The sequence below is a fragment of the Photinus pyralis genome, unplaced genomic scaffold, assembly GCF_008802855.1.
Source record: "Photinus pyralis isolate 1611_PpyrPB1 unplaced genomic scaffold, Ppyr1.3 Ppyr1.4_LG7, whole genome shotgun sequence".
NCBI classification, from domain to species: Eukaryota; Metazoa; Arthropoda; class Insecta; order Coleoptera; family Lampyridae; genus Photinus; species Photinus pyralis.
In genome coordinates this window covers 390,304-404,612 of record NW_022170738.1, presented here as the reverse complement: position 1 = coordinate 404,612, position 14,309 = coordinate 390,304, and the positions used below count along the sequence as shown (strand labels likewise).

The following is a 14,309-nucleotide window of genomic DNA, read 5'->3' as shown; positions in this document are numbered from 1 at the left end:
TCAACTCTACTTTTAAAACACGAACCTGAATTTAAAATTTTATATTTTGCCAAAGCTTGTCGTTCTGAAACAGCACTTGCTTAGTTAATAAACTTTACGGCCCTAAAAATTACAATACCTATAACAGAATTTACACAAAAAATATGGTGATTAGGAAAGAAAACCATTCTTGTCAAGCTATCTTGACATATTTGTGAAATATTAAAGCCACAGTTACTCTTTAGTGTTCACTGTTTCAACTGACTTCGTGTCCCTTACGGTTTCCAGGATCACCATGGTGGCCCCTCAATCTGGAGTCCCCTGTATACTCCGTTAGTTTAATTTTTGGCTTGACTTCTTAGTCTCCAACAAATTAAAATTCAATTCAAGAAAAAAATGTTCTGAAAAAGGACGATTAAAAAAAATCCGAAAATGACATTTGGAATTGATGAATTATCCTATATTAACATACCCCACCCCACAGCTTGGAATACTCTAGCCTAGGCACGAAAAACCGACTTTAGTTTACCCTTTAGCTTAAATTCACATACCCAGGACTACGGTGCCCCCTTACCAAAGCGAACCTCCATAAAAATGTTAACACGCTGATACGGTGGACATAGGCGATTAAACACTATTTCGGATATCGCACTTGGTCTGCTATATTGATTAAATATCCATCGATATCGATTAAAAAATTTAAAATTTAAACCACTCGCGTTAGAAAGTAGTATTGAATTGGGGTAAACAATGCGCCCCCCCCCCTCTTTATTGACGGAAATACACGTTTTGAATCAATTGCAACCAGATTTGGTGCACATAATATTCTTAGACATAACATAAGCGTTCTACCAAAGAGTAACTCTTTGGTTCTACCCTTCATGGTATTATATAATGCAAGGTCTCATCCAAATGAATTGGTTTCTACAAACTATAAAATGAGTTGGTGAAATGGGGGGGGGGGGGGTTAATTTTATCTTCCATGGTACTCTAATTAAAGGTCTCAGCAAAAGGAGTTGTTTCCAATGTTAATGAAACGATTCCAATATTTCCGAAGCATTTCTGAAACAGTTTCTGGACCATTTTCAAAATTCTTTCAATATTCCAGAGACACTTAAAATTTTCCTGCACTTTTCCAACATCTCTGAAATCTGTGCATAATTTTTTACCAATTTTCAATATAACTTGGGAAATGTTTTCAAAATTTGTACACATGTTCCAATGTATTTCCAAAATATACTTCCATTATTCCTGAAGCATTTCTGAAGCATTTTCAAAATTCCTTCAATATTATTAGAGACTTGTCCAACATTTCTATATCTTACAAAATTTCTTACACAAATATGTATTTCCAAAATTTCAGAAAAAATGTGGCAAAATTTCTGCAATTTCTTAAACATTTCCAGTTTTCTACACATTTGAAATATTTTTATATATTAATTTATATTTCATAATCATTACACATTTCAGAGACATTTCCAGATTTCTTACACATTTCCATTTTTAAAGTAAGTATTGAAACATTTTTTGCACATATTTTTTTATATATATTTATTTATTTTTGCCTTTACTTTTGGAGTGGGTGGGGTTTCACCTAAGGCTGCTCTACCAACCCAACCCAACCATATAGGTATATATGTATTTCCAAAATTTCCTACGGATTTTCTAAACAGTTCTGAAAGATTTCAAAAATGGACTACCGACTAACGGTATTGGAATGGCTTGCGCCCACACTAGTTTTTCCTTGGCAAGTGGAAAACGGTCTCCCTATGAAAATGCACGCTATAAGGAAAAAATTGATAACTGTTTTTATTTATTGATCGATATGGATATCAATGCAAATTTAATCCAATATAGCAAACAAAATGGAGTTGAGATCTGAAACCGTGAGACGGACTGACGAAATTAACAGCTGTTTTTATCACGAAAAATACATAAGAAGAATATGACGCGCATTGGTTGTTTAATTTGGGCTGACGCAAGTGTAGTACCTCAGGCAATCGTGGTTTACGTGGGACTAATTGAAGAAGTTTCCAACAAGGACGCAGACTGGAACACAGATCTGGAAACCACACGTCGATGAAATTTGAAATTTTTGGAATTTTTCTCTTCCTATAAAACTTTCCAAAATTAAATTGCGCCTTGTAAATTTGAGCCACTTTAACATGTGCAATCTTTACATCAATTATCTTGATATCACCACCCATAAAAAAGAGCACAAACAAGATACCTCTATCAGAAACGACATTGATAAAAAGTATTTTTGAATTTTTGAAGTGTGCATACAAAGTGTGCCATTTATATTTACATAAGCGATTCTTTTGTTTTAAATCATTACATAACTATATCCACTGATTAACTATTTTAATTAATTCTAGAACTATGTATTTAAAATCGATTCTGGAACAAAGAGACTTACGATAGAGCCGTATTTATTTTTTCTCGCATGATGTGCTGAAACACGCCGATGTCATCATCTTCACACCGCCAACACAGTTTCGCAGTATCAAATTTTCTGCGAAAGTACATGCATGCACATTTTAGAAAGGTGATTAACTGTAATTCTCCATTAATCAACTATTAAATTACAATCGGCAAATGAAATTCGACACCGACGTGTTTCAAGGAAATTTAAGCGGATTATTTGCACTTCTACGCTAAGGGTAGGGGGTAAGTTGGGCACAGTAGCGATAGATGGCGGCCAGTAAAAGGGATGAATTAACAAAATTGTGCTATTCCTTTTAAATAAAAAATGTAGAAAAAGTAATTGACAAGCAAACGTCAGGTTCGAGGATTAAAATCTGGTAGGAAACCCTCGTAGTACCCAAGCGAACGATTATAAATTTGTAGGTAGGTATTGCATCAGATTTTTTTTTCATTGATTATATCGCGAGTGTTATCGTTTAAAAAATAAATGAGCCAATAGAAATAACTTAAATGAAATTAATTTGATTTGTACTTACATTTTCAATGCTGGGCGGACGTCGCGCACAGACGTGTTGTTTTAGCAAGGAGGATTTTTCAAATAAGCAGATTTAGCAGCGGTGTTTTAACTTTATGGAGGAGTGTATATCAATTGAAATACTTAGCTTAATTATAATTGCTAAAACGCGAACTTGTGTGTATATTTAACCGACCAATATATAACTTAAAAAGCTTAATTGATAATGTAGAGAAAGCCAGATAAGCCTTTTGAAAATGTACCCCATTTGATAATTTTTTGAGAAATTTTAATTGAGGACATGAAACTGTAATGTGATTGGTTACCTTCAGGTTTTTCACTTGCGATTGGTGTCGATCTGTCTGCGTCGTTTCTACCGTTTTTCTACACTCATCGCATTTCGTACACTGAAGTCGTTGGCTGTGCACGTCATTTATAATGAAAATCGCAGAGCCACCCAACCCATGTAATTAGGTGAGTTTACTTTTTTCTCATGCATTTTCTGCTAAGTCATGTTTACACAATTATTAACTAATTCCAAAATTAGCAATGTACCCATTAATTACGGGCAATTACAGAAAACGTGCAGCGGAAATGTGAGGTTATGGTACTGCACGTGGTTATCGATTTTTGCTTTCGTGCATTTTTCTCCATGCCAATTTATTCTTCTGTAAGGTGTTTCGTGACAATACTTTTGTGTGTGAAAGTTAGATTAATTATTACGTGTAGTTCTCATTATAACTTCCATGATAGGATACCTACTCGACTTGCTCTCTTGAGGTTACAAACAGTAATTTCGTTTGTTACTAGTGCTGAGGCATTACCTTTCCGAAGTCACTTTGTGGTGTTATACCATTGTCGATAAATGTTAATTTCTTGTCACATTAAAATTGCCTTGTTCATGATGATGCAATGCTTCTGTTCGTAATTGGCTTGTATGCTTGGTGAAACGGTAGGTGCTCAAGAATAGGCAACACAAAACCTGCCCATTTACCACAATGTGCTTTGTAAGGATAATAGTCCCAATATTTGCATTGTCTCTGTGTGCTAGGTTCTGACCGTATCTAGAACACTGAACAAATGTGTCTGGCACAATGGTAACCCCCTATATTAATCAAGGTACTCGATTTTGCAAGCCGATTGTGGGCCCCACGGATGAGAAAAATGCCACAAATGCTCTGGCAGACCGAGAATGAAACCTGGGTTCTCGTCAACCTTTCGCCCACTTTCGTAAGGGGTCTCATCGTACCTTACTGACTGACCGTGGAAGCTTGCGCTCTGATACTAGAGCGTTTCGGTCTGTTATCTAAGACTTATTTCATTTGAATTTTTGTAAGTCGTAATTTTTGCTGCATTTGAATTTTGTGTGCTCCTAAGCTGTTCCCTCAGTCTGGGAAAACAATTTTTGGATTATTTTGTATTTCACTGAACTTGATTTTTGGGTACATTTAATTTAATCCCTCCTCCTCTTAGATATCACCTGATTTGTATGCACACTCGGTCAACTAACCAAAATTTTTCCTTATTTTTGATTGCGGAATTTTGGTTCATACTTAAACCAGTTTTAGTTGTACCGCACAGCTTATGAATGAAGGCACCAATTACTTTGAATCCCAATTTTTTAATCAAATTTTTCTGGATTATTAGAAATCTTTAAGCTGTCTACTCGATCTTTTCGAACGTTTGTAAATTGAAATTTTTGGGTACAACCTGATTTTATTGTTGTTTCCTACTCAATTGTTAATATTTGTGTTGACATAATGGTTTTTTTAAAGTCAAATTAAGGTAGAGTTTCCATGAATTTAATTATGTACGTATGTTATAATTGCTTCCTCCCCCTCGGACAAACTTTTAACATTTTTTTATAAATAATTGAATTGTTCTGAATTTGGACCTGATTATTATCTAATCCCCACCACCTATTCTCGATTTACCAAGTAGCGCACTTAATTTAATTGATTTTTTTCGGATCGTACCTTTTTTCTTTGCAATTGACTGAATTTTGATTATTGTATCCCTATTTCCTCTTCGCGGAAAACTGCTTTTAAATTTTATGTACACCTGATAGAATTACATACATGCTTTTTTTGTCTACGTTTGAATTTTTTGTAATTCTAAAATGTTTATTTTCAATTTTATGATTTTTTCCTTCTCATTTGTTACTGTATCGCCGTGTAAAAGCGGTCTTAATTGATAAATTTTTTTCGAATTTTCTCTTTGTCTTTGCATTTGAATGAATTTTTAGTATCCTTGTTTCTGTGTCGCGGAAAACAGCTCTGAACTTTTTTTGTCTATATTTGAATTTTTTATGCGATTCTGAAGTTTTTTACTCTCAATTTTGTGATTTTTTCCTTCCCATTTTTAAATTTTTTTTAAATTTGAATTTTTGTATACCTGATTGTCTGATTTTATAGTTCACACTAACTTTTTTTGAATCCTTATTTTCGAGATTTTATTGGGTTATTTAATTTTTTCAATTTTCTAAATGGGTCTCATTTTCCTATGTAATGCTGAAAATCGCATTCCTGCTTCTGTCTAAGGGAAAACGGCTGTTCACATTGACTGATTTTTCATGAATTCAATTTGGCCGAATTTTGTAATTTTTTAATCCCTCAACTACCCTCGAAAAAAATTTTAAAATTTGAGTGTATCTTTGATGGAATTATTTTGTTGACATTTTTAATATTTTAAATTTGTTCCTTTATAATTATTAATTCTCTTTTGTGTATACGCTATGTAAGTTTTATTTTTGTTAATTAATTTTCAAAAATTATTTTATTTTTCTAAGCTTGTTTCATACGCAAATCACGTAGTAAAATTGGAAAACTACAAATTACCAAAGGCAAACACATCGCACTTAGTAAAAATCCAATGTGCGCATGCGCAGATTGCAAAATGCCAACTGTTTTACTTATGAAGATCTCTCTTTAACATTTTAACCATAGCCGCTTCTGGTAAAAACAAACATCACATGTAGATATTAAGTATAAATTAAATGTGTGCATGCGCGAACGGCGCAACGTCAACGTTCTTATTTACGGAGAGACATATTTCTTTGAAATTGTAACCATAGATGTCTAGTAAGGAAAAACAGCGCACATAGCTATGGCCTTTTGGGATCAATGTATGGAAAATGCGCCGTATGGCGAAAACCTTTTTACTTATTTTATTTTTTTCCTGGAATTATATATTTTGCTCACGTTCTATTACAAGTTTTTTTAAAATTTACCTCCTACTTTATATTCGAGTTTATTTGTTTTTTGTAAATTTGATTTTTGTGAACCGTATGGAATTAGTGAATTTTTTTTAATTTTAGCATTTGTCTTTGTTTTGAATTTTCTCACTAGATTTTAGTTTTCGTGTTTTTAATATTTGTTTTAATATTTATATTCCTACTTCTAATTTTATTCCCTCTTTGGGAACATAATTTTGAATTTTTAAGTACACTATGGAATGTGTTTCCGAATTTTCTATATTTTTTCGATATTTTCAAATTGTAATTAATTTAAATTTTTGGCTCCTTATTTCACTCGAGTTACTTATTCGTGATTTTCCCAATGTTTTTCAATCTTTCATGTTTGAATTTTTCTGTATTTGATTTTTGTCTGCACTTAACTGTATGCTTGTCACCCCCTCGCGAAAAATGATTGCAATTTTTTAGTTCGCACACAGCTTTTGAATTTTGCTAAATATGCATTTTTTTATACTTGGGACTTTCTTTTAATTCCATTTAAGTTTATTGTCGAATTTTTGCCTTGAAGTTTCATGTTTGATTTTTCTCCTCTGAGAAAACAACTTGAATTTTTTCTAACTCTTACTTCTCCCTCTGAGACAAAAAAACTTAATAGTGTTAACTGAATGGATCCTTTTAAATTTTAATTTGACTGAATTATTATGAGGTTTATTTTGTAATTGCTCTTCCTTCCTCGGAACAATAATATTTTTGTGCCCAAGTGATAGAATTGTTTTTGTCTGAACGAATGATCATATTTTGTGTGCATCCGAATTTTTCTGAATTTTTTAGTTTAGTATTATGCTTTATAATTGTTTATGTTTTGTGCGATCACCACGCAAGTTTTATTTTTCTGTAAGTATCTTTGTCGAATACAAGTTTGAATTTTTAGATTTTTGAATATTTTTAAATTTGTTTGTGGTAATTTCTATTGTCAAATTTTTTTATTTTTCTCGTTCTTCCGAATTTTTATGAATTTGAGTTTCTGCGTACACTACACCAATTTTTATGAATTCGCTTTCACGCTCAGTGACTAAAATTTGAGCACATGAGAAGATTTTCACATTCTGATGGAAAGTGCCAACATTTGTCTACTATGACGATAAAAAAACCTCGTACGTTCTGCAAATGTTTAAATATGAGAACGTCAAATCACTTTTAATGGGTGTACATAAATAATGGTGTCAAGAGGCTTGGCATATTCCCAATGTTTGCAGATGCCCTTCATGCAGATCTTAAAAAGCGGACCCAACTGCCAAATGGACTTAATTAAACAAAGTTGACCTTCATCCATTTATTAAATAGTTTTTTTTTTACAGGTGACTATCGTAATCTGAAACATGGGTCACCATAGGATACACAAGGTGAGTTCACCAAACATTTATCGATTACTTTACCTGCATTCGTGATGTTTTTCAACACCATCTTTCGTCAAGAATGAGTGATTGACAAGTTTACTTTTTCTGATGTCTTCATAAAAGACCACTGAAGGCAACAATTTCTTCTGTAATTAATCTGATTTTTTTGTTACAGATAACGGGGAACCTTCCTTTCAAGGGTGAGCCTATTAAAATAGGTTTGAATTATTTAAGTATGCAAATATAAGGCTTCGGGCAGATTAGAGAACTTAATTCCCATACAGGACATTGACACTAAAGTAGAAGTGATATCATCATTTCTATGACTTGCATTATTGAACAATGTACTTAGTCTTGCACAATTTAAAAGTGGTCTACTGCCATAAATGAATTTATTAATTTTCCTATGTTTCTGGTGTTTAGTATGATGCTTTTTAAACCATCTTTCGTCAAGAATTAGTGATTGATGAATTTTTTCTGAAAACTTTTTAGAAATTAATTAGTTCGTTGTATCGAATTGCCAGTAAATTTACATTGTACTTGTTTTACAGATTCTAGGAAGGACTGCTGTTGCTACTCTCCTACATGAAGGTTAGTATTTTAATTTTACATACATCTGACTTGTTGTTTTTTGTTGGATAACAAAGCTTGCAAAGCGCAAGTAAAGTGAAAAACATTTAATTTTGATAGATGCCTCGTGTACACTAAATTGTTTGCCCTCTTTTATCAAAGAATAAATATTTTTACATTAGGATAGGTTTCATTGTAGTCATTTCGCAACATGATGTCACTTGTTAATGTTATCTTGTTTGTTTATCTTTTTACAAAATTGGGCCTATGTAACATTTTTCAAGGGTTTAAAACATTATACTATTTTACAACAGTTTGCATCCCGATCTTTATGTCAGCTGTTATGGTTTCCACATTTCGTTTTTCTGTGACGTAGATGCGGGATTATAACTTCCCATAAGTGAATTAACAAAAGCTGGATTATGAAGATTATATGTTACCTTGATAAGAAGTTATCTAGTGGCCAAATATAATAAACTTAGTTTTGCCATGTTTTTGCAATTCTTTGAAGCTTTCCGTATCTCAATCAAGCCAACCGACAATACTTTAATTTAATGAAATCCTCCCAATCAAGTCTCAACAGCCATGTTTACGTACCAAGCATACATATATTGAACAAAGTTGTAATTCATTATGATGCGCCAAATACTATTTGAGATTGTTTTGCAAAATTCTGTTATGAATCTATTACAATTAATTGCTGTCTACACTTTATTTTGCCTAATGCTAGCCTTCAAATTTTTTTTGTTTAGAGTGGTGTGTATCTTGCATTTTAAAAATATCCAAATTGGTTGAAATGCTATTTACAAGAATTCAGAATATAACTCTTTGTTTTTATACTATGATCTTTTGCATATAAGTGGATGTTACAACTATTGTGTATGGTACTATCAAAAAAAGGTGCCGTAGTTTATGTTTCTGTTTTATTATCATATTGGTCTAAGTCACTTAAGTGACACTTTTTTGGTACCTATGCCCGTTGCGATGTTTTTAAAAAATTCATCTGCTAGATGGCGCATTAATGCAACGTACAAAATAAAATTCTAATTTGGAAGAAATTTGGTCTCTGGGGATTTTAAATTTCGAGAATAAGGACTTGTGAAATGAATTTTTTTCTATATGTACATGAAAAGACTTGCCCGTACCTTGTCTAAAAATATGAGAAAAGAAATGTAGATGTAAATCTTAAGATTTGTCTATAAACATTTTACTTGATTTTATTGCCAGGTGAAGGAGGTCCATATTTTTTGTGAGAATTTGAAATTTTTATAATTGATTGTTTAATGTATGCAGTCATCACTATTGCCAATCTTTTTTGGTAGCGGATTAGTATGCTGTTTAAGTTAGAAAATTCAATGTAGTCTTGATGTTATTAGGTTTATTATTTAAAATGCTACCATTAGCAACAAACTGAAGAATTACATAATTATATTATACAGTATACACCTTGGATGCATTGTGTTGTCATACTAGGTGTAATTAAAAAAAGTTATAAATTTATATTTTTGGGCGCTACTAATAGTTTACTTAAATATTTTAATGGGAATGATTGTTTTTTAAATTGAATTTAATAGAATTTGTCCTAAATCAATGATTAATATTCTTTTGATTGGAATTTTTCACCCAAAAAATTAAAAAAGCAAATTTTTCGAAATGTCATAGCATGCCATGGAAACAATCCTCAGTATGCATCGAGTGGAACAGAAATCGTGAGCAAACATTATGTATACTACAAAAGTGCTATAAATATCCCCAATTTAAATGCTGTTAATTCTACTCAAATTGACTACCATTTTGATCAGTGCACAACTGGCACCTATTAATTACTCCATACATGGAATGTAACAAAACACTTGGGGTATTTCACGACAAACATCAATTATTATCGGTCTCTGATGGTCCACACTGTCTGGCCCCAGAAAAAAATTCAATGGTGTCAGATCGGGCGAACATACCGATCTATCCTCCTTGCAAGAAAATTGCATCTGACCAAATAATTTTTATATGAAACAATGGATCTTGTTATGATTGAGATAGTAATTGCAAAATTTTTGTCTGCAAGCATAATTATCTTTCAGTGTATGTACTTTTTGGAGAATGTACGATTTCATATTATGTTGTTTAAAACTCCATGAACTGTTTGGTTTGATGCTGTTCTCTCTTCGGTTTTTTGAAGGAACCATAATTTTGCAAGTTGTCTAGTGGATTCTGGAGGATCTAGATTAGCGAATCGTTCGCGATGCAGACGCCCTCCTTGCTTACGGTTTATATTGCACTCGAGGTACATTTGCAACATCAGTTAATTGACTGAAAAAATTAATCTAGCTACCACACTAAATTGTAATAATGGCAGCTATTAAACGATTGTTTCTATGGCATGCTATAAAATTTGAAAAAATTAGCTTTAATTTTTGGTGTTACAAACACATAATTATCGTCGTTTTGTAGTATTTTTGCAGTCAGTTTTTGTTGCATTAAATTCCGACAAAAACTGTAAGCGCTACAGCTCGCGGCGTTGTTTAAATTATACTATATTACTTGTATGTAATTAATCACGAAAAACTTTCCTAATGTCTAAACATTCAATGAACACGTCCTCAACGTTTGTATTTAAAATTATCCAGGTACGACTGGAAATGTTGAATGAGTCCCCTCCCATTTTTTCAATTAAGAGATAATGACCTATTAATTAGGAGTTGTTAGGATAGGGTGTCATTAAAGAGAAAGGGGTTTTGCATAGCAATATTTCAAATTTTCCAAATTCCTGCAGATTGCAAGGTATCCAGGTCCAGTCTTTAGATATTCTCATGAAAAATGGTCATAGAGCAAGGGACACTATTCATTGTTGCCTTCTCATTGAAATTCTATAAAATCTACAAAAGAAAAGGTTGTGCTCAAGCCGGCATTTTGAAAAAATTTTTGTGTGACCAATCATGACATAAAATATGCAATTTAGGGCCAATAGTTTTCCTCTAATTCGTAAATGACCTCTGTGGTCTTGGTGAGAAACTAAAAAATCAAGTGAGATCTTGCGACCTGGGTGGCCACTGATTGATCCTCTTCTCCTTATCCCACCTATCTGGGAAAACTGTCCAATAAGCAGTCACAGATCTTTCTATTTGGGAACCAAAATCAAAATTTTAATCTAATTGGTCAATTATTTTATTAAAAAAGTATTTGTTTCTTTTACCATAAGGGCTAGCGCATACATACAACTTTTAGTTGAACAACTGTTTTGTTGTGTATCATATGTTTAAAAGAATATATTTAAGCGCACATACTGTCAACTCGATAGTTGCTCGACAAAAAAGTCAAAAAGCTTTATCGATTTGCTTTTGATTTAAAAGTTGGACAACTAACGATCAAGCGCTGAATTTGTAATGCATTGTATTATGTGCACAAACCATCGACCAAACAGTCGATCCGCGACTGACTGCGACTGCCAGTCTCGTATAAGCATTGGAAGCGGCGCCACGTCTCTTGTCACCATGGCGGGAACTATTTCATTATTTATTGTTTCAATCGATCTCAAGAGTAATCTACCTCAAATAGACTAGATCCTGCATATCTACACTATAGCAGAAACCTTTAGTAAAAATAAGTTTTCTTCGCTCATTCTATAATTTTGAAAAACTTGTCTGGGTGCTCTTTTAGCTTAGAATGTAACGTATGAAATATTCCACTAGCTAGATAATCTATCACTGAGTATCGACTAACAAGTCTGCTGAGTATAGGATGTACACAGTATCTGGTCGATTTGAGGACATAAAAAAATCGATTGTATACGCACCTCCATCAACTAAACTGTTTAGTTGAGTAGAAATCACGAAAAGTACAAAACTCCACAAAACAGTTTAGTCGATGCAACAGTTGTATGTATGCGCTCGGCCTAATTACACGGTTTATCAAACTTGCCTGGTTTTTTATTACTTTAATAAATAAATTCATTCTAGATAAACTAGTTACATTTAAACATTTTTTTCTCAGCGCGGAAAATTTGGACGAGAATTGCTATGCAGAATATACAGAGAAAACCTACATAAAGAAACCAGAAGTACTACAGTGAGCAAACATCTCTTCTGCACAGTTTGCATGAAGGGAGCAGTGACGCGCTAACGCAAGCTGACAAGGGAGTAGGTTCAATGGATACGTGGAACAAGGTAGAGTAACAATTTTGTCACCCCTTTGTGGGGAGTGGGGGGCTATATTATAATACATAATACAAAGGCGTTCATTTTCAAAAATAGAAAATTTTTGCAATGACAAATGACAGCAAAACCACCTTCATAAATCCTACTTATTTCAAAGATTTTTTTGTTGCAATGTTGTTAGTAGACTAAGTTATCTGTGCAAACCACTTTTGTGTGTGCAAGAGTGTATGCCAATATTTCAAGAAAAATTTAGTACCTGCAATAAAATTAAAACTAGATGTCACTAATTACAGAATATGTGTTGATTTATTAGATGTATCAAGGTTACATAGATCTAATATTGCAGACATGATTATAGACCACTGAAAAATACCAATAGTATTTAAACATATATGATCTCTTAATTGCGACTTGTGCAATAGGAGAATTTACATCAAGGGTAACTTGTAAATCTACTACTTAATACACATGATGATTTTAATCACCGTAACTGATTAGTGATTATATTTTAAACCATGCACTACCATCTGACGTTTAAATATAAATTCACGATCTGAAATTCTTCGACTTCCAATAATACCATACATTTTTTTACAGTGACATACTCTATTGGCTCAAACTTCCTATACACCGGCTGCACTGGCTGAAAATGTGAAACGTAAGTATTTACGTACGAAATTGATAACCCATAGAAAAATAAAAACAAATATTTGGACTATTTATTTACATATTATATAACTTCAATTCATCAAATTATTAACCATCAAGAAAAAGATCTACATACAATTTTTGTTGTTATTTCGATTACAAACTGATGTATAAATTTATTGCTAGATTTTACTGTGGTGGTATGTTTCAAGACGGAACTTACTGATATGATCACATAAACATTTATTAATTCCTAATATGTTCTTATACTCCATTTTTTTTATAGTCCATGGAGTACCACGGAGACGCAATCGCAGTGAAAGAATCATGTAAGTTGGTTTGTAAATTGCTAAATTCACTTTATTCTTTATGATGATTCCAATCACCGTATATGATTACCATTGATTACTATTGTAACATGCACTACCAACTGATAGTTAAAACAAAAAATTTATGAGCAATACACTCGACTTGTAATAATTTTTTGTCTTTTTTTGTAGGTCCAACTTGAGGAAAATTATGATCATCTCGAGTAAGTGACATCGAAAATCCATCATTTTAATTTTTGATTATTTATGATGACTTCTAATAAATCATCTTTCGGGGCTGAGAAACCTTGACTGACAACTTTTTTTAACTGATTACTTAATGACAAAATACCAGGGTGCTGTATGTAACCTTGTCTTATACTATTATTTGTGTTTCAGGTCTTTTGGACGTTTCAATCTTTACAATATGGTAAGTGTAATACTGGTCAATTGCATTTTGAGTCTCTATACTAAATGATGCTATTCACAAAATCATCTTTCGGGTCTGAAATTTGCTGAACGACAAACTTATTTTCTGAGATATTACTTCATAAAATTTTTTTATCTTCTATTAAAACTTTAGGTAGTAATTCAATGTTTTTATTTCAGATACTGACAGATAGTGGAATTCGTATGTACATAAATTAAAAGAGGTACGTAGATAGGACATTGAGAGAGTACCTTCTGCGGATCAAGTATTGTATGCGTTGAGATACATATACTTTTCTTTTGTTAGAAGGAGATTATGAACAATTTTTTGATGGGGGACCAAGAGATTTGATTGCTTGGTCCCTCAAACCGGATTGTAACAAATTAAAAAAAAAATAATTTTATGTTGTATTACTATTTCGTTTTGCAGGTAAAGAGAACAAAATTGACTTACCAAAGTCATCATTGTGCTGCACAATATCAAAGGAACTAGTAGTGATCGCATGTCTGTCTATTAATGGTATAATTTTTGTTTAATCCTAGGCTTAATAGAAGTGATCAGCAATTATATTTATTTAGGCAAATTGTGTGAATTTGAATATATTATATCAAATATAATAAAAAAATTATACAATTTTAATTGTGTCCTCCAATCCTGACCTTTTCAATGTGGTTGTTGTTTTTTAATAAATT

The 14,309-nt window shown here is 32.5% G+C and overlaps 1 long non-coding RNA gene across 2 annotated transcripts; it reads left to right on the top strand.

Annotated features, from left to right (window-relative positions):
* Nucleotides 1-3,241: 3,241 nt before the first annotated feature.
* Nucleotides 3,242-14,256, top strand: LOC116175976. Of its 2 annotated transcripts, XR_004146397.1 has the most exons (11): nucleotides 3,242-3,394; nucleotides 7,472-7,516; nucleotides 7,686-7,710; nucleotides 8,062-8,101; nucleotides 12,068-12,240; nucleotides 12,829-12,889; nucleotides 13,166-13,208; nucleotides 13,380-13,411; nucleotides 13,587-13,617; nucleotides 13,797-13,840; nucleotides 14,047-14,256. It is a non-coding gene; the product is annotated as an uncharacterized LOC116175976 (long non-coding RNA). The 2 variants fall into 2 exon arrangements; XR_004146396.1 differs by having other exon boundaries at nucleotides 13,797-14,256.
* Nucleotides 14,257-14,309: the final 53 nt, after the last annotated feature.